The 24,877-nt window shown below is 48.3% G+C and overlaps 1 long non-coding RNA gene across 1 annotated transcript; it reads right to left on the reverse strand.

The window, feature by feature from the left end:
* Positions 1-9,477: 9,477 nt before the first annotated feature.
* LOC144120227 (uncharacterized) lies at positions 9,478-14,984 on the reverse strand. The gene is made up of 3 exons (XR_013312433.1): positions 14,913-14,984; positions 11,035-11,227; positions 9,478-9,531 (listed from the first exon to the last, which is right to left on the reverse strand). It is a non-coding gene; the product is annotated as an uncharacterized LOC144120227 (long non-coding RNA).
* Between the last annotated feature and the right edge of the window lie 9,893 nt (positions 14,985-24,877).

Below are 24,877 nucleotides of genomic sequence, written 5' to 3' on the forward strand. Positions count from 1 at the left end.
GTCAAGCTCCTTTAAATATCAACCGACCCTCTGATTTTGACAAATGCGATTTGAACAGGGACTCATGTTTTTTATCCAATGATCGGTATCTTCCCTGGTGGCTCAGTACTTGCCACTTCCTTTTGTTCTTCCAGCAGTGCGGCGTTCCATGGCCAGCAGCTGGTTTTTTTTTTTTTTAAAGAGGCTCAAAACAAAGCTTTGGCACTTTTTCTGGGATCACGCGTACGTTGCAGGACAGTTGAGCGTCGCCAAGTACGGTGACCTTGCTAGGAATAATGTGGGTTCTTTTTCGTGGCGGAAGAAATTGTCAGGCTGTCTGCCATAAGAAGTCCTTGCTTTGTGCAGCCAAGTTCTTGAGGTCGGCGAACTTTCTTCGACTAGTGCATGTGCGTTTTAGTCTGCACGGTTCCTGGACGAGTGCATGTAGCCAGTGTTCGTAGAGTGTAACATGGCGTCAGTAATGATACTTGAAGGTGTACGGTTGTCTCGCATTACCGATGGACGGCGACACGACTCCCAGGAGGGCTTGAACTTCTAGGGAAACCACGCCTGCCTTGATGCAGAAAAGCAGAATGCGGCACTGGCAAGTGGTGACTGCGATTAGGTTCACACATTTGAAAGCTAGATTGCTTTTCTTGGACCGAAGAAAAGAATCCCACTGTAGAAGGCATTGTAGAAGGACAAGCTTGAGTGCAAAATCACCGAAGATTTCTTTCTGTGGTAAGCAGGTAACCAGTGCGTCTGCACGCCTTCACTATCGTTGCTTGATAATGAAGTGGCTTTTCTGGAGAACTGCGATTAGATAGTACCTCACAGAAAATCAGTGCCTTTAAACGTCCAATCTTTTCAAATAAAATCGGTTGGAAGTGCAGCACCGTTCTGTCTAGTATGCATTTCATTTTTGCTGAGAATTTTTCTAAACCTTATATAAAAAGAGAACGACAAGGGCATAAATGCCATAGCGTAGATAGCCAAAAGTTAAAAAATGGTATACTAGAATCAAGCACGAATAACGAGCAGATAAAGAACACGTTATTGGTGGCACTGCTCGCTAGTTATTGGTCACAAACCACATTTTATCCTTGAGTTTATACCACAAACTACTAATCTATTGCGCAGGTTGAGCCACCGTACTGGCCAACTGTAGTAGGTGACGCAGTTCATTAGATACCTCTATGCGTAGCGTTGTAGTTAACGAGGCTACGAAAAACAATAAGCACCACAAATGACAGTTTTGCAGAAGCTCCCGCTCGACGAGAAACGCCGCTCACTGTGCATGGTCACACGCAGGGGACTCGCAAAGAAGGATGAATTATTTGCTTGTTCAATACTGCTGGACATGACTTCTCGACAAAGAAAAGGGCGTCCACGTCTCTCTGAGCCGTTTAGCAGCACCTGAGCCGTCAATGCTGTGGCATCAATGAGCTGACTTAGTGCAGCAGAAGACCGTGTTTTCCAGGGACCGGCAGGAAGCGGAACACAGGGTGGTACATTGGGGGCAAAATGCGTAATTACAAAGTTCCTAGAATGCGTCGTAAACGACGTGTCCTAATTATGTCCTTATACACATCGCGGGTCGGGGGATGAGTGAGTTTCAGTGTAGTTTACTTCTTAAGTACCGCTTGTATTTCCTTTTTAATAATTCCGCCACCTTCACCCGCACCACCCCTGCCATAATATCTGCTTTGGAGGCACTTCTAAGTAGGAGGTCTTCTTTTTTAATAAGAGCTTCAAATGGGCCTAGTCCGTTTGTAATCGTCGACATTGTTATTGCGCTACTCATGGTTTACACAAACAAGAACGACACATACAGACAGGGCGCAAACTATCAACTGATTTTATTGCGTCGGAAATTCGTTTTATATGAACTGTTAAGATGAAAAAAGAAGGGACACAAGCTACGTTGTGTCCCTTCTATTTTCAGCGACATGAACCTACCTGTTTTTGTGTCGCGTCTTTTTTCATCTTAACAGTTCATATAAAACGAACTTCCGACGCAATAAAATCAGTTGATAGTTTGCGCCCTGTCTGTATGTGTCGTTTTTGTTTGTGTAAACCATGAGTAGCGCAATAACAGTGTCGAAGATTCCTTCTTAAGCTCAGCTGGAATAAAAGTGCTATTATCCGTGCGCGTGCGACAGGAGAAACCGAGGGTGTGTGGTTCCGCCGCTGCCCGCGTACCTTCCTTGTCGGCGAGGATGAGCTCGTCTCCGAGCTCCCTCGCGAGAGCGCCGGACAGGCCGCCCAGAGACAGGTAGCGCTCGTAGAACTTGCGCCAGGCCTCCCGGTTCACTTGGGACCAGTCGGAGAAGAAGTCCCGCGCGTGCGCGCTCACTCCGATCTGGGCGCCGGACGAAAGTGAAAGCGAGGCTGGTCAGCAAGGCCTACAAGTAGAAACTATACGGCAAGGTCAACCTCTGACAGCGGGCTGAAACACCCTCATTTCCTTTCATCATTCCGCTTGGTCTTCGTGAAATAAATGCAAAACAGCTGCGGAAAGTGAACGGCTATAAAAGCAGTTCTTTGCTAAGCGCCTGTCTATTTAAGGTATATCGGCAGAGCACCCAGCTGTTACATCATAGGTGTAATGAACTGCAATGCTTTATAGTCAGAGCCGACACATAGTGATTGACAAATCGCTTCGCTGCTTCCGTAAAGTGGTCTAGTATTGTAGAACATTACGGAATTTCCACGGGGTAACGTGTTCAATAATATTACATTAAACGGAAATGACAGACCTGCGGTCCAAGCCTTACTAGCACAAGACGGTGACACATGAGCATTCCAAAGTCTTCCTGTGGGAGAAGACGGTGTTGGGCAGTTTGACATTTTCTTTTTCTCGCGGACATCCATCATACATGAAACCGCGCCAAATGTATTATAAAGCTGCACACATAATAGGCCAGCCTAAAGACGTACTTTCCAGCCGACGTTCTGCCAAGAGCTGGGGTCGCAGCCGTGCGAACTTCGCCTCTCCAATCCTGGCCTTTACACGCGTCGGGCGGAGTAGGCCTCGTTAACCCATGGACTCGACTATTCAACGGCGCGAAGCAACTTTAAGAAGGGCAGGTTTCGGTTGGTGGTGGTCCTATCTACACTGTGTCGTTCTTCAGATTTCTTTGTCAGAGAAGTATATTCCAATTTTTCTGTGTTCGGTCCTCTGCGCAACTATGTGGCTTCATGGATGTGGCTCTACCGGCCATATTTCATACCCTACAATAGACGGTACAAAGTAGATGCTCTTCTATGTGGCTTGCGAAAATTCCCGTGAAGCAATTCGAGCATTTTGCGTGGACGAATGCTGCATCAACAAAAGAAATCTCGTCAAAGGAGCAGAGGAGTGTTCGTAGAGAGAGCAAGCGCTGGCAACTACTGTTTTCCACAAAGGTGGCACTCGGTCAACTGTGATATATGGCCTTCAGCAGCGCTTCCCGCAAGTCGTTCACACGAATTCTTGTGACAGGGCGGCTAGCTCACATCTTCTTGTAAGATTCGTTCCAGTTGTTTCCGTCTGGGAAAGAAAGCAACGGCTGAGTGACGTAAAATTACAAACGCGCAATACGTGGCTCGGTTCTCTGACTGGATATTTTGAGGTTGAATCACAAGACGGGTCAAATAGTTGGTGCCCATCAGCGCGTGTTTCAGTGCGATAGTGCAGCCGCTGGGCGGTTCTTCGCTCCTGCATGCACGGCTTAGGACACACTGTTCCAGGTGCACATACGCGTGGAATGTAGCCGAACCTCCTCAGATACCAAGTCAGGGCCTCGGGCTCCTCACAGATATTGTCACAGCCGTAGAATTGGATGAAGAAGAGGACAGAGCGTCTTCTCGGCCTGGGCGCTGCTCGTTCTTGCCGTTTTCGCTGCGCTTCGTTTAGTATCACTCTATATGCTTCCTTTCTGCAGATACATTACGTTGATTTTTTTCATGAACAGCATGACAGTAAGCTGTCACGTCGCGGGCGCCTCCTTGCATACTCTACCTTCAAGAGCCCCATAAAGGAGCCATCGTGGCCAGGAATGAAGCTCAACGCAATGAAGGGACCAAGAAGGAAGTCTGTACACTGCCTGTATCTTTGTTTTCGACGGCCATGTGTGGCCTCCTCGCAATATTCACTAGCCGCTGCTGCGCCACCAAAGGATACCTGAATGCGAACGCGTTACGTAATACTGGAGCGTCGGCGACCACAACGGCGCTTATTCCAGGGAAGGACTAATATCAGCCTGCCGCGATGAATATTTCCAATTATCATTGAGGTACAATATCCGCGGATTAGTTGCAAAGACGTCCGCCTTTGCGTACATACCTCTAGGCGGAAAGGCTCCGAGGCATCGACGACGTACTCGAAGACCCTCTGGAAGCTGAGCAAAGGCTCGACGCCGAACTCGAGCGACAGCTGCATGGCCCGATACAGGGGATCCTCGTCCTCTTCGTCGCCCTCGCCTGAGGCCAGCAGGTTCAGCTTGAACACGGACAGGAAGGTCATCGCGTCGCTCAACTCTGCGTCTGCTACATCGCCGTACACGGCGCACAGGTCCCTCAGGGCGGTGAACGTGCTCTGCCCTTCCACAGCTCCTTCCCGAACGGCGTGCAGTCTCTTCTCTCTCGCAGCCTGGACATCCTCCACGAGAGTTCCTCTCTGGAATCAAGAGAACGCACTGCACTCCTGTCAGGTTTACGGTAGCGTAGCCTTGAGTTATTTAGGAAAAATATTTCAAGCTTAGACTACTGTTGAGAATTAGAAAAGTATGACAGCTTCGAATAATAATAATAATAATTGATTTTTGGGGAAAGGAAATGGCGCAGTATCTGTCTCATATATCGTTGGACACCTGAACAACGCCGTAAGGGAAGGGATAAAGGAGGGAGTGAAAGAAGAAAGGGAGAAAGAGGTGGCGTAGTGGAGGGCTCCGGAATAATTTCGACCACCTGGGGATCTTTAACGTACACTGACATCGCACAGCACACGGGCGCCTTGCCGTTTTCCTCCATAAAAACGCAGCCGCCGCGGTCGGGTTCGAAACCGGGAACTCCGGATCAGTAGTCGAGCGCCCTAACCACTGAGCCACCGCGGCGGGTGCCTTCTAATTCTTCTAATTCTTTACTTTCCTGCATAATTCCTCATCACAATGTAGGGCGCTAAGCAGTGCGTGTTTCGGAAAGGCGTATTTCTGCGGCCTTACTTGATCGCTTTATATCCTGTAACCCTGCGTGAGCAAACATGTGCGCAAGCGAATGTAAACTCGGTGTCCTACTTGAATTAGCTAGCAATTATCCTGCAATTATAGCTTGAATTAGAAATCCCCGTGGATTATTAACAGCGCTAGATTTTTCATAAGCGTGGCCTACATTCACTTTGGAGTGAGGCCGCGTTCACAGGCGTTGTAGTTTGGCAGCCAAAGTATGCTTGCTTTCTATATCAGGTGTGGGAACGCGTTCCTTGAACAGCGCGGCATCAACTATTTCTCGATTTCAAGATACTCTCATTCCGGTCCTACCACTGACGTGCGGTTCACGATTTCGCCTTCACAAATGGAAAAGGTGTAGGAGCGAGTTATTTTGGACTGAACAGCCGCAGCGTTTGGCGAGCACGTGAGCGCCTACAATGAAGAAGCGCTTATACAAGAGAACATATACCAATGCAAAGTCGCTGTATGTAAGGTTACCCGCAAACCTTTTTTATCTGCCTAGGAATTAATATATTTCTTCTTTGGTAAAAGCCGGTCTTGAGTTCCTGAATAATAATGGCCGGATTATCAACCCAATAAACCATACTGTCTACAGGCTCTCACTAAGGTTTTCGGAACATGCAGCACACGAAAAGGCCGCAACTCCTAGCTGATTACATATGCTGTCTGGTGTTAAGGTGTGCACTGCGCAGTCCTGAGGGAGCAGTGCTGAACACACTCAAGAGATCGTAGCTGAAGGCTTGGACTGCGAAGATATTTCACTTTATCTATTTTAATATTCCCGTTAGCTTTGCAGGTACCTGCACATGAGCAATGGGGCCAACGAATAGCAGCGATGCGTGACCTACCCTGGGCAGTTCCACTGGTTGCGGGAGGTCGTCGAGCCCGTCCGACGAATCGCAAACGTACGTGTTGTAGTTTCTGCACGGGTCCACTTGGCGACCGAGCATCTTCAGCAGGCTGCTCCTTATGGTGGCGCAGTCGCTGGACACGCAGTTCTGGGGGGAATTAGCGCTCGAAGCCGACACCCCTGAAGTTGGCTCGTAGTGCGTAGCCGTCATCTCCGGGGTCGTCGAACTGTTCGTTGCCATTCTCGTGGCAGTAGCAGCAGCTGTATTAGTCGACAGTGTCGTTAGCGCCTCTGCGGGTGTCGCCGTCGGTGTTTCTTTTCGTTGGATGGTGCTGGTCCTCATTTCAGTGGGCTGTCTTCGTTCGGTGGCGCGTGCTGTTGCAGCTGTGGTTATGTGTTGGGTCGGTAACACGACGGAAGCTGTACTCGTTCTTGTCTCTGCATTCACTGTTGTTTCTGTCGGCGTCCAAGCGATGGTTTGTATCGTGGCAGCCGCTGTCGACAGCGTCACACTTCTTGCATGTTCTGATGACACCGTACTTGACGCAGTTCTCATGGCAGTGCTAGCCTTGTCCGTAGAGAGTGTCGTTTTCGCTGACGCTTTAGCGGTTGTCTTCAGCGTTGTTGAGCGTAACTTCACAGTCGTCTTTCCAATAGTCGAGTCATTGGACGCTGCTGTGTAGTCTCTCCTAGAGCTGGTAGGTGGCGCACTTGGCGGGGCGGTCTTTCTGGCGCTCCTCCTTGGTGCCGTCGATGTATGCGTGGTGGCTTTAAGCGCCGTCGCTTCCTGTGCTGTCCTCAAATGTGGCGCTGTGACTCCGAAAGTAGTTTCCGTTTCATTCATCTGGGAATGTTTAAAAATTTACCATTACCGTGCAGGCGAATGTGGTCTCGGCTCCATACGGACGTTATTTGTGCGTACAGTAAGACACAACAATTTCATACTTCCTCAAAACAGGAAGTGCTCAGAGTTCAGTCAGTATTGGTCACTTTATTCGAAACTTGTGTACAGTCGCTGTCGATATATGTGATGCCCGGGTAAAACGAGAGTAGAATAGAAAATTTTCAGGGCTGTAGAAAGGAATTCCCATCTTCGAATATGATGGTTTGGGAACCCTGGGGAATACATTCCCGTGGGCCCCTTATTCCATTATGTTTCGGCAACGCGATAGCATTAGAAGTTGTTGACGCCTTTACCAGATCTGTTGTCTCTGTCACTCGGGTGACTTCACACTCAATCGAGCCTATGAGCGAATTTTTGACCGAAGAGGCACTTCGCAAAAATACACGAATCTCACTCCGTAACTGGGAACCAAAATCGTGACACCATCTAAATAAGCTAACTGTCGAATGTGCATGAGTAGAGCACTAGCCGGCGCTATGCGCCACTCTCCTCACTTCTTTAGCACTAAATCCAACATCTCCATAACCGCAGAAACGAAAACAGAAGTACGAGCACGGTCGGGATGTAGAAGCTTGCCATCATCGAGGTTTAGCTTTTGAACACCGTCAGACGAAAACAACAAGAAAGTTCGCGAGCCTGTAATACAGCTTTGAGAAGCTCGGTAAGGCTTACCTTCCTCCCCGCACCGTCGCGTGGTAAGGTTGCGCTTGTGAGAGAATCGAACTGATCGGTGGCAGGTTGCAGGAGGGCCTGAAAGACGGGTGGAAAGTTTATTACTCGGCAGTTTTGTCTAATAATAATAATACTAATATGAGTATTTGCAGCACAAAATTTCAAAACTTCAAATGCCGGAACGGTATCTTCGGTGATCGCGCCAGAATTTTGGCTGTGAATTTCAATGCCCGCTTCCTAAGTAGATGCCAACGGGCTATCTTCCCCTGCAGAGCTACGATCTGGTATGGTATGGTATGGTATGGTATGGTATGGTATGGTATGGTATGGTATGGTATGGTACGGTATGGTATGGTATGGTAAGGTATGGTATGGTATGGTATGGTGTGGTATGGTATGGTATGGTATGGTATGGTATGGTATGGTATGGTATGGTATGGTGTGGTGTGGTATGGTATGGTACGGTATGGTATGGCAGCGAGGTGCTGGAAGTGGTAAAGGAATACGTTTACTTAAGGCAGGTAGTGACAGCTGATCCGGATCTTAAGAGGGAAATGACTAGAAGGTTAATAGTGGGGTTGAGCGCATATGGCAGGTTTTCTCAGATCATGAATGGCAGTTTACCAGTATCCCTGAAGAGAAAAGTGCACAACAGCAGTATCTTACCGGTACTCACTTACGGGTCAGAAACGAGGAGGCTAACGAAAAGGGTTCAGCTTAAGGACAACGCAGCAATCCATGGAATGAAAAATGTTAGGTGTAACGTTAAGAGACCGGAAGCGGGCAGAGTGGGTGAGGGAACAAACGCGGACTAATGACATCCTATTTTTTGAAGCTTGGAAAAAATCCACCTTGGCGCAAATTAATTCACAAAGACAAAAGAGGCAAGGAGACAACGGACAGGCGCTTCAAAAAATGCTAAACTAACTAGCCCAGCAACATGCCTAACTACTGACATCCTAGTCGAAATCAAAGGAAGAAATGGGCTTGGGCAAGGCATGTGATGCGAAGGCAAGATAACCGCTGGCCCTTAAGGGTAACAGAGTGGATTCCAAGAGAAGGCAAGTGTAGCAGAGGGCGGCAGAAGATTAGATGGGCGGATGAGATTAAGGATTTTGCAGGCACAGGGTGAGCGCAGCTGGCAAAGGAGAGGGTTATTTGGAGAGACATGGGAGAGGCCTTGGCCCTGCAATGGGCGTAGTCAGGCTATTATGATGATGATGATGGTATGGTATGGTATGATATGGCATGTCGAGCTTAACGTATCAAACCTGCACATTCATAATGAGAGACGCCACAGTGAAGATATGCTGTTTATTTAACGAGCACTGACATCGCACCACACTGGCGTGTTAGTATTTCACCTCCACTGAATGGCGGCATCGCGATCGCGGAACTATATTATCGATGACAGCTGAAAATTTCTACTTCGCTTAATAGACACCTGCGTTGCAGCGCCACATTCATCAGGTTGTATGGTTGTCAGAATAGTATGAAAAGTTTTGTAGCAGTAAAATAAGTACAAGTTTGACCTGCGGAGGCTGAAAGCATCCGTACGCGCTTGTACCAGTCTGCGAGTGCCTTTACCGCTTCCTGGGTGCCCTCACGAGGTTCAGGAAGTGATTAATTTTTCTTCCTCGGCAGAAAAAAAAAAATCTCAGCTTTCTCTCTTCTCAGGACCACAGGATCGAGAGCGATAGCTGGAGTAGCACTTTTGTCAGCCAATGCGTAAAAGTGGATATTTTCTGACTTTACGACTGATGCCACCACTTACACCAGAGGAGTACCTCAGTAGAGGTGCAGTTGAATCGAAAGTATAAATTTTAAGTGCTTTGAAAGAAACACTATGCACGTTTTCTGCACTAAGTCTCAATAAGATATACGTGACCAGTTGTAAAAGTGGTAGTAATGAGTGGCTGCAAAAGGAAAAACAGAAAGTGGACCACTGTGTAGACTGGCACCGGCTGCGAAACGATCATTGCCATGCCAAATAGGAGAGGAAAATCGTAAAGAAGGAATGAAGGGAAGACAGGAGATTCGGCACGTGGCACAGCCCAGGCGAGGTGTATTTCTACTCTGTTCCTGTTTTTCTGCAACGTCGTCATCAAGATTTCTTAAGAGCTATCTCAAGTACAACACCTAAGTCATGCGACCTGCGTCGACGATATGACATTCCGTTGTACAAAAAGCCGTCCGGGGCCGCACGAGGAGACTCAGCGCAGAAAACTGGATCTATGCATGAAGACGTCTGAGCACTGCCCCCCCACCACAGACACCGAAAAACACACCTTTTACCGTATTTCTCAACTGCGAATGCAAAGAAGCCAACGAATCCAGATTATTTGACCCTTCACCACCTTATCAGGCTGCCATACTTGTCAGCTCTAATTCTGCCATTGAGCTACATTTAACCAGGCTACGGCCATAGCATACAGTGGACTACCAACCCTTGGTATAAACCTGAAACGCAACGCTTCCTTACTCTCGCAATTCGTCATAAATGAGGCTGGAAACAAACACATACGCACATACAGAGCTGACCGCATCACAAATGATCAAAAAGAAATTACGCGATCCAAACGTGTGTTGACCGCACTCGGTGTCCCGAACTTTACTCATTGATCTTTTTCGATCGCACGCGTAGTATTTCATTTAACTGTGAAGGTTGAAATGGCATTTCATAAGCCAAGCGCTGCGTGCAGCCACAACATTAAATGCCCATCGTCCACACACTCGCGAAGCGACATCTACGCGTAGGATCGAAAATCTCGAACTCATTCATCACCATGTGAAATGTTCTATTACCGCACCAAGTCACTTAAGCACCTTCTTCTGGCATCAAGCATAAATACTGAAAATCTTGGGACGACTTCCCACATTTTCTCTTGCCTCTCACCCCTGACGAGTCCAGACTGCTCTAGCGCAGGCACTGCATGCCAAGTTGGGGACACGCTTGGACACGACGCCAATATGGCATCGTCGTTACATCGTCATCGACGGTACGAAATGACATATTTTCTAAAAACGCCAAGAACGTAGCCTTAAGTGTAAAACGAGTTTCTGAAATAAAATATTGCTCTTTCTTCAATTGGAAGACATGCATACAAGCCGTTAAACGGAATTCCTGCGCACGCCGCATTTAGCGTCCGCAGCAACAATAGCGCCAGTTTTGTGTCCAAGTATACATGCCTTCAATGACTGGTACCTTTCGACCTCAATACTCATTTGCAAAGCTCTCGTGAGCTGTGGACCTTTAGCACCTAACACCTTTTCGGCGCTGAGCCAAGAAAAAATGTTCCCACAGAATAATATCAGCTTTGCGGATGCGCATAACGGTATTTGAGTTGCAGGTAATGTCCTACGCAACCACTACTAGACTGACGGCGCATACAAAACGCCGCCAGGCCAGCCGCACTCACAGAGCCGTAGGCGATCGCCATGTACACGACTGCAGCCGCGGTCAGGAGCATCGTGGTCGCTAGGAAGACGGAACTGCTGGCTGCAGCTGCAGGGTGGCCCATGGCTGCGATGTTCTGCCCTGAGCTGGAGTCCACCCCGACTGGCAGCTGCACCCGTTGAGGCCCCAGGTTGAGCTTGACGTCAGAGCCCTTTCTGTAGGAGCAGGGACATACAAGCTATTACGTGGCACGTGGTAGCTCTTCCTCTGACGGCGAGGATGCTTCAAAAGCATAGAGTGACTAGCTGGCTGGTGTGCCCTTAAAGGCGCTTTAAATTCAACGATCGCTTCAACTGGCCCTTTAAACATCGGCTCGCACAAGTTCCGGCATCATTACAGCCGAGCCCTTCGCTCCCTTCTTCAAGCCAAAGCGGGCTAGAAAAGAGAGAAGGCGATTCTCGAAATAAAACCTGAAGAAAAAAATGAAAGTCCTAGCCAGTTCATCAACGCTTCCATAAGAACGCCAGTAAAGCCCTCAAGTTAAGCCCAGTTGAAGGTAAATTCCTTCGTGCAAACGTTGGTCAGCGAACGGAGGCTTCTCTCATGCCTCTCTTTGTTCCAGTTTGTGCGCGTGCTAGATGACGCATACACGCCATCCAATCAACTCATACAACGCCACTAACGGAAAGCGTTCAGTGCAAGGGACGTTCACCTAGACACTGTGCAGCAAGAAGGTTACTAAGCGCTCCTAACTGTGTTTAAATTGGTTTTGAGGGTGGTCTTTTCACACTCCCTTTTGGCCAGCCATGACAGTGTAAGAAAGACACCTATAATGCGAACGAAGCCTAATGCTGTATGTTCATAAGTATGAAAACGATATCTGTATCTGAGCGTCCTGCGGCATGGATCAGTTCACTACCGTGATAGCGATACGTGCTAAATCATGAGTTATACGAATCAAAACTTCACTGAATGGATCAAAGTCGTTAGATCAGTAGCTTGCGAACAGCACCATTTGCTCTTAATCGCACCGCTGGTGCAAACCCCGGCACCGAGGATGTTGCCTTCAAGGCAATATCTCCAAAGAGTTTAAATATACCTCGTCGATCTGGTTCTCACTGAATATATTAAGGTCGTCTGTCTTGCGTATCTTGTTCAGAGTGTGTCAAGAGCAGATCAACAGCGCAATCTTCCCTTTCACTTTCTACAGACGCTCGTCTCTGCCATGTGTTTGTCTCAAGGGCATCGCGAGCTTTGGGGGTCTGTGAAGCACAGAGTTTCTTACTATTGACTAGAGGGAAGCTGGCGTCGCTGCACCTCAGCCACCATGGGCGCTCAAAGCATCATGGGTCGGTGAGCTACTTGGTGCGGGACAGTCGGATTTTTTTGGGAACACAAAGTGGTGTTGCTAAGACGTCCCATTCCGTCCACGGCGCGCCCCGAGCGCAAAAGACTTCGGCGCGAACGTAGCGCGCAATAGCCATAGTAGCGAAAATGGAACGGCACACGACGCCAATAAAAGGTTTTTGTTTTGCTAAATGCCATTTAAAAAACATCTTAAAGTGTTCAAGCAAGAACATTTTTTTAGAACATACTTCTTTTTAATAGTTCACCTGTTAAGCACAAAATATTGATTTTTTCGGTACGCAATACTTGGCGAATAGGAGAGCAAGCCATCGCTTATTTTGGGCAAACTTTTTATTTACATGGTTTTTTGTTCATTTGTCGCAATTTATAGACGGGATATTGAATGTTAGGGCATTCTTGATTATCGAAGAACGTTTATTTTTGTATTATTTTTTGGCCAAAAGCTGTGCTTCTGCAGTCGGTAGCTCACCGCCCCACGAAGCTTAGAGCGCCCATGGTGGTTCAGGTGGTCTCGAGGAAGCTCCATGCAAATTCCCATAGACGGGGCGCCAGCTTTCGCTCTAGGCAATAGTAAGAAACTATATATGCGGTGAAGGCTTCGTTCCTTAGGTCTGAGCCAAACAGCACCTAGCCCAGGCGAAAAGGACGCGCAAGCAACGTTCTCGCCACCGAACTTCCGGTGCAAACGCTCTCTGAACGCCGGGGTACCCAGTGTTTTTCTTCGTGAAAGGCTAGAGCCACGAACGAAAGGTTGAAAGCTTTAGAGCCTCTTTTCTATTTTCTCTGACACCTCCACTCATCATTCCCGCCCTCTTCTGCCGCTAAGGCCGATTTCATGAATTCTATCTCCATTGTCACTGTCGGTACGGTGGCTCTGTGGCCATGGACCCCGTTTGCTGAGCCGAAGTCGCTGGCTCGAATCCCGGCCGCGATGGTTGCACAAAACAATCCAAGTGATTGCAAAAAGAAATGCTATAAATTTATCTGTGTAGTAACAGGAGTTTAAGCGACTGTCCGGGTGATACGAAATGCTTCTGCCGGTCTGTTTTTTCGGCAACTTTGGACAGGGTGTGGTATGTCTATTCCCCTTCCTCCGACATTCACCTTCCCTCATTCACCTCCCTCTCGTTAGTTTTAGATAACCCCGGAAATAAGATAAAGCGGGCGTCCGCTTTAAGCGGTAGAAAACGATGTGGTTTCGCCGAGTGGGCCATATACAGCTGGCGCTGCTACAATCAAGTCCACGATTCTTAGGCATTGGATTACATCCGTGGAATTTTATATGTCAGAATAACATAAGGTACTGTTATTGAGATATTGAAGGCAGTGGTCCATTTTTCCGGTGAGTAACAAAATTTTTCTTTTAACGTTTGTCCATCGCTCGCATCGACTAGTTAAGATTGCCATAGAAAACCAAAGGGCACCGCAGCGGTGGCCAAGTGGTTGAGCGTCCGCCTCGCATGCGGGAGGTGCGGGGTTCGATCCCCAGTGCCGCTGGGTACCCACCGGTGATGAAATGGGTACAAGCCTTCCCCTGATCTGGTGCTCGGCTTATCAGGGGTGAAATGCTTGGAAAATATGTCTTTGACCCCACCTTGAGTATTCTCAAATACCTTGTGCCGTGGCGCTCTTTGACCATAGATGCCCTTGCGCCATAAAAATCTATGATCATCAGAAAACCAAACGGGGACGTTTCTGACACCAGCGGAAGTTTTAATAGCAAAAAAAATGCAAACTTGACGAGGAGAGATCTGCAGATTGTTTATTGCTATTGTGGAAGCTTAAGATGTAAAAGAATTGAGCTCCTAATCAAGTTCCTGGGGAAAAATGCGCTCGTCCAAAATGTTTGTATATGTTGTGCTGTGCGATCCCCGGCAGTCGAAATTAACTCGACTACGGCGCTCTCTCTTTAAGCGGTATTCCGACGGGGAAGCCCTGTGGGTGGGATGCGAATGTCTTCGCCTGCCGGCAGAACCGCTTCCTCTGCCCGTCCGGCATTCGCAAGGGTGAACAAAAGATTCACTCATAGCAGCTATAGATATTACCGTTGCCAAACGACTAAAGCTGGGTGCACGCCGATGGGAATGCCTTTGCGCTACCTGGCCCATACCGGGGTAGCTGGATTCAATTAGCATCTTAAGCTTTTTCCTAAGCGCCACCACCTAAAGGCTAAAGTGAACCTGATCGCCTGCGAAGTTGGCAAACACGCGAGGGAGGGGTCGCGGGGGCAGAGAGACCCCCCCCCCCCCCCCCACGAAAGCGAGGAAGTTTTTTGCAGTGTTTGAGTAGTTTTTGATTACAAGATAGTGTGTCTATAACGAATCAACTCGTACAAATGAATATATAAATAAGAACACCAGAGCGAATCCTTCAACTTAGCTTTCAAGAAGTGCCGACCTTCCCACGCAATCTGCCCCCCATTATTATGCCACCAAGAGTTCATCACTCGGCTAGTCGTCACGCAGGAACACTTTTCGGGCAAATAAGGGCTTCGCTTCTATTCGGCCGCATTTTCTGCACGTCCGTTCTCACCGGGTCATGGGCCGCTTTTCGGGGACGCCTTCTCCTGCCGTCGCCATGCTCGCTTCGCCTCCAGTTGAGACGCCCAGATGAGCAGCGCTTCTTCTTCTTCTTCTTCTTCTTCACCCCAGGTATATGGCACATACCCACGCGGGGGGATTGGCCAAGGTGTAGTAGAATAAACAAAGAAGTTTCCATGGAAGATGACGACAAAATTGTAGCACCAATCGTGAATTTTGAAAAATCAATGAATGAAAACAACAGAACATTATTGACAGTTAAATAACAGGCAGCATTTTGGTGAAAAAAGAAGAGCTCGTTGAACTTCAAAAGAATTAGCACATCAACCTACCAGTTGCAATTATGTAATCACAAAGAAACCCACAAATAGAACCCAATGCAAATCCCTTGGCGTTCGCACCAAACGATAATAATACTGGCAAAGATAAAGGAAGCTCTAACCTGCAGAGAGGGACCTCCAGTTAAATCTTTCTCTGAAGTGCGAACTTTGGGCAGTAGAGGAGAAAATGGTCTAAAGATTCAACTTTCCCACATGCGTCACATAGGTTCGTCGGTGTCAACCCACACCTGCATAGATATAAATTCAAACTTGGAATCCTGCACCGAAACCGCGTCATTGTTACCGCACACAGCCTGCATTTACACGAACGGACGTTCCAATTATATGCTAAGTGCTGATAATCAGTGGTATTTAGTAAGGGATCAAGTAACCTGGCTGATATGTGTTGGAACCGCTGAAACCTGGAAATCACCATCAGGCTGATATTCGGGACGGGATGTGTCACTGACCCATCAAGAGCCGACCTTACTAAGTAATCAGCCACCTCATTTGAATCAATACCTGCAAGGCCAGGGACCCAGACAAAACGGACCTCCTTCAAAGTGCATGGGACAAAAAATCGCAGAAAACGGTTCAAAAAATCTTTTTGTGAAGTTTCAAGGGAGACTAAAACTGACAAACAATCAGCGAGGATAATAACGTGAGGCACATGGCATGGAATTCTGTTCAGGGCCATTCCAAGAGCCAAAAATTCCGCAAAGAACATAGGAATATAATCTGGGATTCGGACAGAATAGCTCCATCCCAAATCCTGCGAAAAGATGCCAACTGCAGCATTTTGGCAGTTGAAGGAGGCTTAGGTAGAAAGCACCGTATGATGGGGGTATTCCTCTATGTGATCAGAGAGAAGACCGTTCAAAACGTTTGCGGGCATGTGTTTCGCATGAGATGGGAAGATGTGGTCAAAATGGAATTCCACTGCTGCCGGCGTGTCATCAACCCACTACAATGAACTGAGATCAACACCAATCGGTGTTAAAAGGTTCTGTGCTAACATAATTTGTGGCATTTGATACCGTGGCCAATGATGAGAAAAGAATAAGGCCGGCTAGGACACAAAAATAGGAGTGCTGATATTAGTCACCGGGTCCATCGACCTGAGGAAGGTTCGCACCGTGAGTATTTGAAAGCGGGAATTTAGATCAGGGATACGGGCTTCCAGATAAAGCAGGGCGTTTGAAACTGATTTTGGGAGACCGAGGTAAAGACGTAGAGCGCGCCTTTCCAGTAAGATTAAGGGTTGAATCCTGTAGTTTGCGCTACCAGAGAACAGAATGCAACCAAATTCAGGTATAGGTCTTACGTATGGCTTTGTATAGTAACAATAATTTGTCACGGCGCATCCCAAACTTTTTATTCGGGATTCTTTTCAGCCGGCCTAGAGTGCGTTCTCCTTTAAACACATTGCTCTTTATATGAAGGCTCCAATCTAAAGCTGGGCGATAAGTAACACCCAGATATTTTACGGATTCCACTTGTGGAATCTGGTTAGAGTGATGGACCAATGGAATGTGCAAAGGCGGGTCTGGAGGAAATACCAAAACTCCGCATTTGTCTACATTCAGGGATAAATTAATACCCTGCAACCATATTCCAAGAGCATCCAAATATCATTGCAGAACGTGGTAAAGGGAGTGGATATCCCTGGCCGAGGCCAAAAAAGCTACGTCATCTACATACACAAAAACTGTTATATCAGGACGAATGAGGATGCCGCTGACCAAAATATTAAAAAGCAGAGGGGATAGCACCGATCCTTGCGGCACATCTCTTGATTGATAATATGTATTTGAACATAGTGTTCCCTCGGCGCAGTAAAAGAATCTGTCCTTCAGAAATTCAGATATCCACGCATAAATGTAGGTTGGAGGATGTAACTGAGCAAGTCTGTTAAGTAAAATAGTATGCTCTACACTGTCATAGGCCTTTGCTACATCAAGAGTGACCAAAGCTGAAACTTCTCTTCTGCGTAGCGAGAGCCGGATTCTGCTCTCTAGATCCACATGCGCGGACCATATAGAGCATCCACGACGAAAGCCAATCTCGGCTGAGCTGAGACCGTTGGTGTCATGAACATGTTTTGTGAGGCGACTGTGCACTATTCTTTATATAAATTTGACTAAATTTGAAGTCAGTGCAATTGGCCGAATATTATCTAAGACGTATCCTTTTCCTACATCTAGGTCGCCGCGGTGGCTGAGTGGTTATGGCGCTCGGCTGCTGGCCCGAAAGACGCGGGTTCGATCCCGGCCGCGGCGGTCGAATTTCGATGGAGGCGAAATTCTAGAGGCCCGTGTACTGTGCGATGTCAGTGCACGTTAAAGAACCCCAGGTGGTCGAAATTTCCGGAGCCCTTCACTACGGCGTCCCTCATAGCCTGAGTCGCTTTGGGACGTTAAACCCTCATAAACCAAACCTTTTCCTACATCTTTCATTAATAAAATAATTTTCGCCGTCTTCCAAATGCTTGGAATCCATGCATTTTTCAGAGAAGCATTGACCATATCTAAGAGGGCGCTTGTAAATTCCTGGGCTAAAATTTTAATCATACTAACAGTGACACCATCTGGTCCAGGAGCTGCAGGATGCAACATTGCCAGGACTGAGAGGAGCTCTGATGCGTCAACCTCGGTATAATCCGAACAGGGTGAAATTGTGCACAAAGGGACGTTTCTCTGCGTCTGGAAGCGTAACGCCAATCCCTGAGCAATACACTCCAGGCTCTCCTGAGCCTTTTGTGGTGATAACACTGTTGAACTAGTGAGAGGTGGGACGACAGAACTCTTGTTACGTTCCATTAATCTATACAGGGCTTTCCGATGACGAGGATTTGAAAGATATGTGTTTAAATTTTGGTTGTACTCCTCCTTGGCTTTTGCAAGTGTTCTTTTGAAAGATGCAGAGAAGAATTTGTAATTTAACCAATTAGCCGGACTCTGGTTGCAGGAAAGCCTCTTACAGGCCGCTTTTCTGCGACGATAGGCCTTCTCACATTCTTCTGTCCACCGAGGAGACGGCTGTTTATTAGACGATGCTGCGGGCACAGCCCTTAAATACTCCTTCCACCCCCTTTTTCTTCTTCTTTGCCTCAGTAAATATGGCACAAACCCACGCGGGAGGATTGGCCAAGTTGCAGTGGCATAAACAAGGAAATTTCCATAGGAGATTACGACAAAATTTTAGCACCAAGTGCGAATTTTGAGGAATGTAACAATTAAAACGACAAAAGAACATTTAAAGTAAAATAACAGACAGCATTTTGGAAAAAAAGAAGAGCTCGAAAAATTTTAAAAGAATTAGAATACCAACCTATCAGTTGCAATTATGTAATCATGGAGGATCAACAAAGTGAACCCAATGCAAATTCTTTGGCGCTCACACCGAACAATAATAATGGAACCCTCCCTTCTTCTTTTACACTCACTTCTTCCTCATTCAACGCTGGTGCGTGCCGCAGCTTCCTTTGAAACTCTGCCTCAGTTATAACACAGGAACATTGGTAGAGACGCAATAATTCAAATCAATGACTAAGCCGAAGCAATTGCCGAAAGGCCACTTTAATCCCGCTAGTACATTCACACCACCGCCAGAAACAAATGCGAACTCACGCATCAAGGAGTCGCATCGAAAGTCCAGAAGACTAACACAATCATTACTGTGTTCGTAACAGCCGCAAAGGACGTACTGTTGGGTCTCAGGTAGCAGCATCCCACCGCTTCCACCAGTTGTTGGGATTCAGGTAGCGTGACTGGGCCGTAGAAGAGACGAGGACGATCGGAGGAAGAAAACTTGGAAAACTTTATACAAGGACTATTTACAGTATGTACAAGTACGGGCAACTGAGAGGGCTTCTCAGTAAAGAGAGATTCTTAGGAGTCGGGAGTCTCTGATACCTCTCAAGAAGGGGGCTCTGCTGGAATCAAACCAGCAGCTCCTTAAATACTCTTGGTATTCCCCAGATCCCTAGCCGGGGAATACAGTTCGAAGAATGATGTCCAATCACACGATGACACTTATGGTACCACCCACGGCAGGGCGGCCCTGATGCTTCTTCGCAGCTTGGTCGAGGGAAAGGGAACAGGACCCGGTCACGTTGTCGTCTCCGCGGCTTCCAGGTGGCCGCGCACGTGCGTCCGGACGGCAGCTGCATGACACAGGAATGCTGGCTGTCTCCCCGCAGGTGTCGAAAGGTCCTGCACTGGTGACCGGAACGAATACGCTTATGGTCGTCGCTGGCATTCCCGTTGAACACTATCGTTGCTATGGCGACGCTATCGTCGCTGCTTCCGGCATTCCTGTTCGAACACGTGGGGACGCTATTGTTGTCGTTCCCTCTGGCAGTCCTGCAGTCACGTCTCTTCGCCGAATTTCACAGCAGGAAGGAAGCGCGATCACAACAGCACCCCCGCCGCCAGATGTTGCGCCCGGAAGATGAACTGCTCGCACGTAGCTCGGCTGACTGGGCGTGGCAGGAACCAGATTCTCTTTGGGAGTCTTCTGATGACCTTCAGTGACGAAGCTCGGCATCGCTTCCCCTCGTATGATGGCCGTTTTGGGAAATTTTCTGCAATGCTAGCCAAAAGGGATCACAGGCGCCAAACCACACCTGACAGAAGCACGTGCCCTCAGCACCCACTCATACCGCCAGAGCAAAACTCAGGGCCAAAACTGCACTTAGCAAAAAAACTTCAACTAAAACTTGAAGAGATCAAATGTTTTGCCTGAATGAATACATGGTGTCTCCCGACGAGTAGTACTGACAGGGCACCTGTACAAGTCGTGTGCTCCCATTCGAGGCGCACTTGGATAGGAAAAAAAATTCGCTAAATGAAATCAGGTTGGTGCTTAGAGGGCACGTGGTACGGGAATAGGTGACTTGATTTGGCCGACGTGGCGTCCAATTTTGCCCGCCCCAATACCTAGATTCAAGGTACGTTACACCACTCGCTCTTACTTATCCTTGGCCGAAATAAGGAAACGTACTCCTAGGTATGTTACCCGATTATGAACAACATTACTGCGAAGAAAGTGGGAGATATGCGCTCTCCATTAGGAAGAGAACATAAAATAAACCTCCAAACTACAAATTTGGGGGGCATCCCCTTTTGTAAAATCTTTACTAGCTAAAAGGCTCGGCTTAGCCCGTCGGCATTTGTGTGGAGAGTGCCTTTCTTGTAGCGAACCTCGAAGCTGTGGTGCTTAAGTGCAAGGCTCCACCTCAGTAGACGACCATTTTTGGGCGACATATTGTGCAGCCAAGTCAAGTGGAAATGGTCCGTTTCTACTGTGAAACGGGACCCGGAGACTTAGCATGCCAGTTTGTCTATCGCCCAAACGAGGCATGCGCATTCTTTTTCAGAAGTGCTATACGCCTCTTCCCGCGTGCTGAGCTTGCGGCTCAGGTAAAGGACAGGCCGTGTGTGCCTGCCATCGCTTTCCTGGCAAAGAATAGCGTCTAACCCGCGGTCGCTGGCATCACATTGTATGATAAAGGGTTTCGAGAAATCTGGCGCAGCCAGTATTGGGCGCTCGCTTAGGGCCGTTTTCAGACTCTGAAATGCCTTCTCTTTCTTTTGGTCCCAAGAAAGATTGGCAGGCTCACTTTTTCTCAGCGCGTCGGTCAGCGGGCTGGCTAAATCAGAGTAGTCCTTTACGTAATGCTGATAATAGCCTGCTAGGCCAAGAAAAGCCCTGAGTTCCGATTTTGTGGTTGGCGACGGTACTCCACCATGGCGGCCACTTTAAGTTCTGCAGGTCTGCGTTGGCCTTTGGTCCAACCACGTGCCCAAGATAGTTCACTTCGGCGCACCCCAGGTCGCATTTTCCCGCCCTTACCGTTAAACCAGCCTCAAGCAGTCGGCTCAACACAATACGCAGGTGTTCAATGTGCTCCTCCCAGTTTTGTGAGAAAACGGCCACGTCGTCAAGGTAGGCGAGAGCGAAATCTGCAAGTCCCCGCAGCACCTGGTCCATTAACTTTGAAAAACAGTACGGAGCATTTTTCAAGCCGAAGCTCAAGATTACAGGGCGAAACGTGCCCGCGGGGGACACGAATGCTGCGTACCTGCTGGCGCGCTCAGTGAGTGGCACCTTGCAGTAACCACGAACTAAATCCAGTGTGGATATATATTCTGATTTATTGCCTGTTTCAACCCTCTTCTCGATGATCGGAATGGGGTAGGTCTGGTCCACTGAATTCAGTCTCCGGTAGTCCACGCAAGGTCTCTGATCCTTGCCTGGAACCTCTACAATAATGATTGGTGACGTATAGTCACTTTCACAGGGCACTATGACGCCAAGTTCGCACATACGGCGGATCTCCGTCTCAATGATTTCTTTTTGTCTTGGAGAGACATGGTACGGTTTGCTCCTGATTGGCTGTTCGCTGGACAGCTGAATGTCATGTTCGACGAGGGTTGTTTTCTCCTGGCTTGTTTGAAAACATCGCCTCAAAGTCGCGGACGACGTTTTTCATGTTTCCTCGTTGATTTTCCGACAAACGTGGCTCTTTTTCGATTGAATTTAGCAGCTCATTCGCTGCCTGCTCGTCCTCATGTATGACATAAGGTATGTCTGTTATCTCTTCCTCTGGCATGTTCAGCGCCATGTTAACCATGGCCTGACGCTGCACATAAGGCTTCATCAAATTACTGTGGATTATCCGATTGTGTTTGTTCTTAAATTCGACCTCATAGTTGGTGTGCGAAAGCTTGGACACTACCTTAGCTGGCCCTTCCCATTGCACCTCAAGCTTGTTCCTTTTTGACCGACGCAGCAACATCACCTGGTCACCAGGTTGAAAGGTGCGCTTGCGTGCAGATTTGTCGTAGTACACTTTAGAGAGTGAGTGCGCTGCTCTGACATTTGCTTCCACGAGATCTCTGGTTTTCACGAGTCTCCAGTAGTTTCAGGACGTATTCCACTACACAGGGATCCTCTCCGTAACCCTCCCATGACTCCCTTAGCATGCGCAATGGGGTCCTCAAGTCACGCCCGTAGATTAGTTCAGCGGGGCTAAATCCTGTGCTTTCGTGGGGGACGGATCTCATTGCAAAGAGTGCTGCTCGAATGCAGCCTTCCCAATCTCTCTTATGCTCAAAACACAGAGACCTAAGTATCCGCTTTAGCACAGAGTGCATACGCTCGACTGGATTTGACTAAGGGTGGTGAATGGAACTGCGGATTATTTTAATCCCACGCCGTTCAAAGAACGTTGTTGTCAAGCAGCTTGTGAACACGCTCCCGTTATCGCTTTGTATTTCTGCAGGGCACCCCACGCGAGAGAAAATTGACAAAAGGGCGTCTACAACACATGCGGAACTTAGCTCCTTCAAGGGAATGGCCTCGGGAAATTTGGTTGCCACGCACAGTGAGGTCAGAATGTAGCAACAGCCAGAGGTAGACACTGGCAGTGGGCCGAGAGTATCTATTAGAAGACGCCGAAAGGGCTCTGTAATTAAGGGAACTAGTGTCATGGGTGCTTTCTATTTATCCGTCGACTTGCCGACCCGCTGGCAGGGGTCGCAAGATCTAACAAGCTGATCCACATCTTTCCAGCAGCGAGGCCAGTAATATTCGGGGGCTAATTTAGCTTTTGTTTTCTTTATGCCCAGGTGGCCCGCCCATGCATTTCCGTGTGCGAGCTCTAGAAGCTGCCGCCGGTACTTCTCAGGCACTAGGAGTTGCTCATATGCGCGTCCCTTTGAGTCTCAGTATTTCCGGTACTGAAGGCCTGATTGCTCATGAAAGCTGATGTTCTTTCTGGCGACTCCCTCGCTCACCTTATTGCTTAGAGCTCTTAACGATGGGTCTTTTTTCTGCTCTGCAATAAGTGCTTTCCTATCAACCTTATTCAACTCCTCCCAACAAGTCGAAACAGGTGTTAATATCGAACCCTTCGCGTTGGTTCCTGTTGGCCGATTCTCTACGTAATCGGCAGTTCCTTGGATTTCATGAGCTACCGCTTGTTCGGAAATACCGTCATGGTCATGCTCATGCGGTTTAGACGGATCAGTTTTTCTGCAAGGATCCCCCGGCTGATCGGGAGAGTGGTTCGGTGCCTGCTCATTTATCGGAGCGCAGTCGAGTTTCTTTGCGAGCTTTCGCGCTCGAGAACGTGTTAGCGCCATGCAATCCAAGCCCGAGGTGAAAGAGAGACCTTTCTCTTTCAGCAGCTGCTCAGATTTGTTTGAAAACAGGTAGGGCAAGTGTGTCGGCAAGTTTGCGCTAACTGCCGTTTTTGTGTCTAGCCTGCCAAAAGTCCCCTCTAGGGTCACCTTCGCTATAGGCAAGCATGCATGCACTCTGTTCTTCGGCGACCTGCTTAATCAAGGCGCATTCGCCGGTGCAGTCCCTGGAGGAAGCGCAGGACGGGTGAGTAACATCCATGGTAGCCGCTGAATCCCGCAGTGCCCTGAATTTCTTGCCATTTATAACCACGTCCCGCATGTATGGCTCCAGCAATTTAAGGTTTTCCTCCGACTCTCGCATGCACGCGAACGCCATTTTTTGCTGTTTGCAGTTCACTGAGATGTGACCCTCCTTGTTGCAATCCGCCTTTTTCACGACGCGACTGCGCATGCGCCCATCCCCTGGCGAGGGTGTCGCGAGACATATTGGAAGGGTTGCGCGCCACTCGAGACCGGCCGCGGAAGTGTAAACAAACCGGCTGCCTACGCAGGGTGCGTTGCTGCAGCCGTCGGGCGTTCAGTGCGACGCATTTGGCGATGCCTACGACATGTGTTGCATACGGCTGCATTGCCAAATATGTAAAGGGAAGCAAACTCGGGTTTTCTCGCTCTCCGAACGCTTCCCGGGACTGCCTTCGACGCGAAGCGTGGATAAAAGCCGTTCGCCGGCTCGACGATCGTGGCCGCCATTGGGCACCGTCAAGACTGTACGGGAATCACTTCTTGACAGGTGCGGACGAGGTACTGCGTTTAAATGAGTGTGCAGTCCATCACGAAATGTTTTATTGATGGGCAGGAAGGCCTCGAATGTCACCGCGGCACCAAGACTTCGTTCCGACGCTTTTTGCTTTCTCAACCAAGAATGCCAAATGGGCAAGTGCTGTGAGCCGCTTTCAACGCGCGGTGGAGCGGACAACGGAAAAGAAGCTACGAGAGGATTCACGCATGGTGCTACAATTTTGTCGTAATCTCCTAAGGAAATTTCCTTGTTTATGCCACTACATCTTGGCAAATACCCCCATGTGGGTACGTGCCATGTGTTAAGAGGCAGAAGAAGCAGAAGGGCGTTATGTGTGTGTTCGCATCATATCCATGATGAAAAAAGCTCTGCGTGGTTTCGTCGGAATGGCTCAATGTGCGCTTCTCGCGTACGCCTTTATGGACGCGCATGCTTGTTTAACCTATGCAGCGGTGTGCTGTGGGAAAATAAAGCAAAATGCTAGCAGAGCTGCCATGTTGCGAGTACGCTTGTGCTTTTATCGCTCGTGTAGCTATCCGGAAGCGCTTGAGCAGAACGATTGCTTGTGAAAACTTGGTTTGGTTTAGTGGGGTTTAACGTCTCAAAGCGACTCAGGCTATGAGGGATGCCGTAATGAAAGGCTCCGGAAATCTCGACCACCTGGGGTTCTTTAACGTGCACTGACATC

Source organism: Amblyomma americanum, chromosome 2 (assembly GCF_052857255.1).
Source record: "Amblyomma americanum isolate KBUSLIRL-KWMA chromosome 2, ASM5285725v1, whole genome shotgun sequence".
Classification (NCBI taxonomy): Eukaryota; Metazoa; Arthropoda; class Arachnida; order Ixodida; family Ixodidae; genus Amblyomma; species Amblyomma americanum.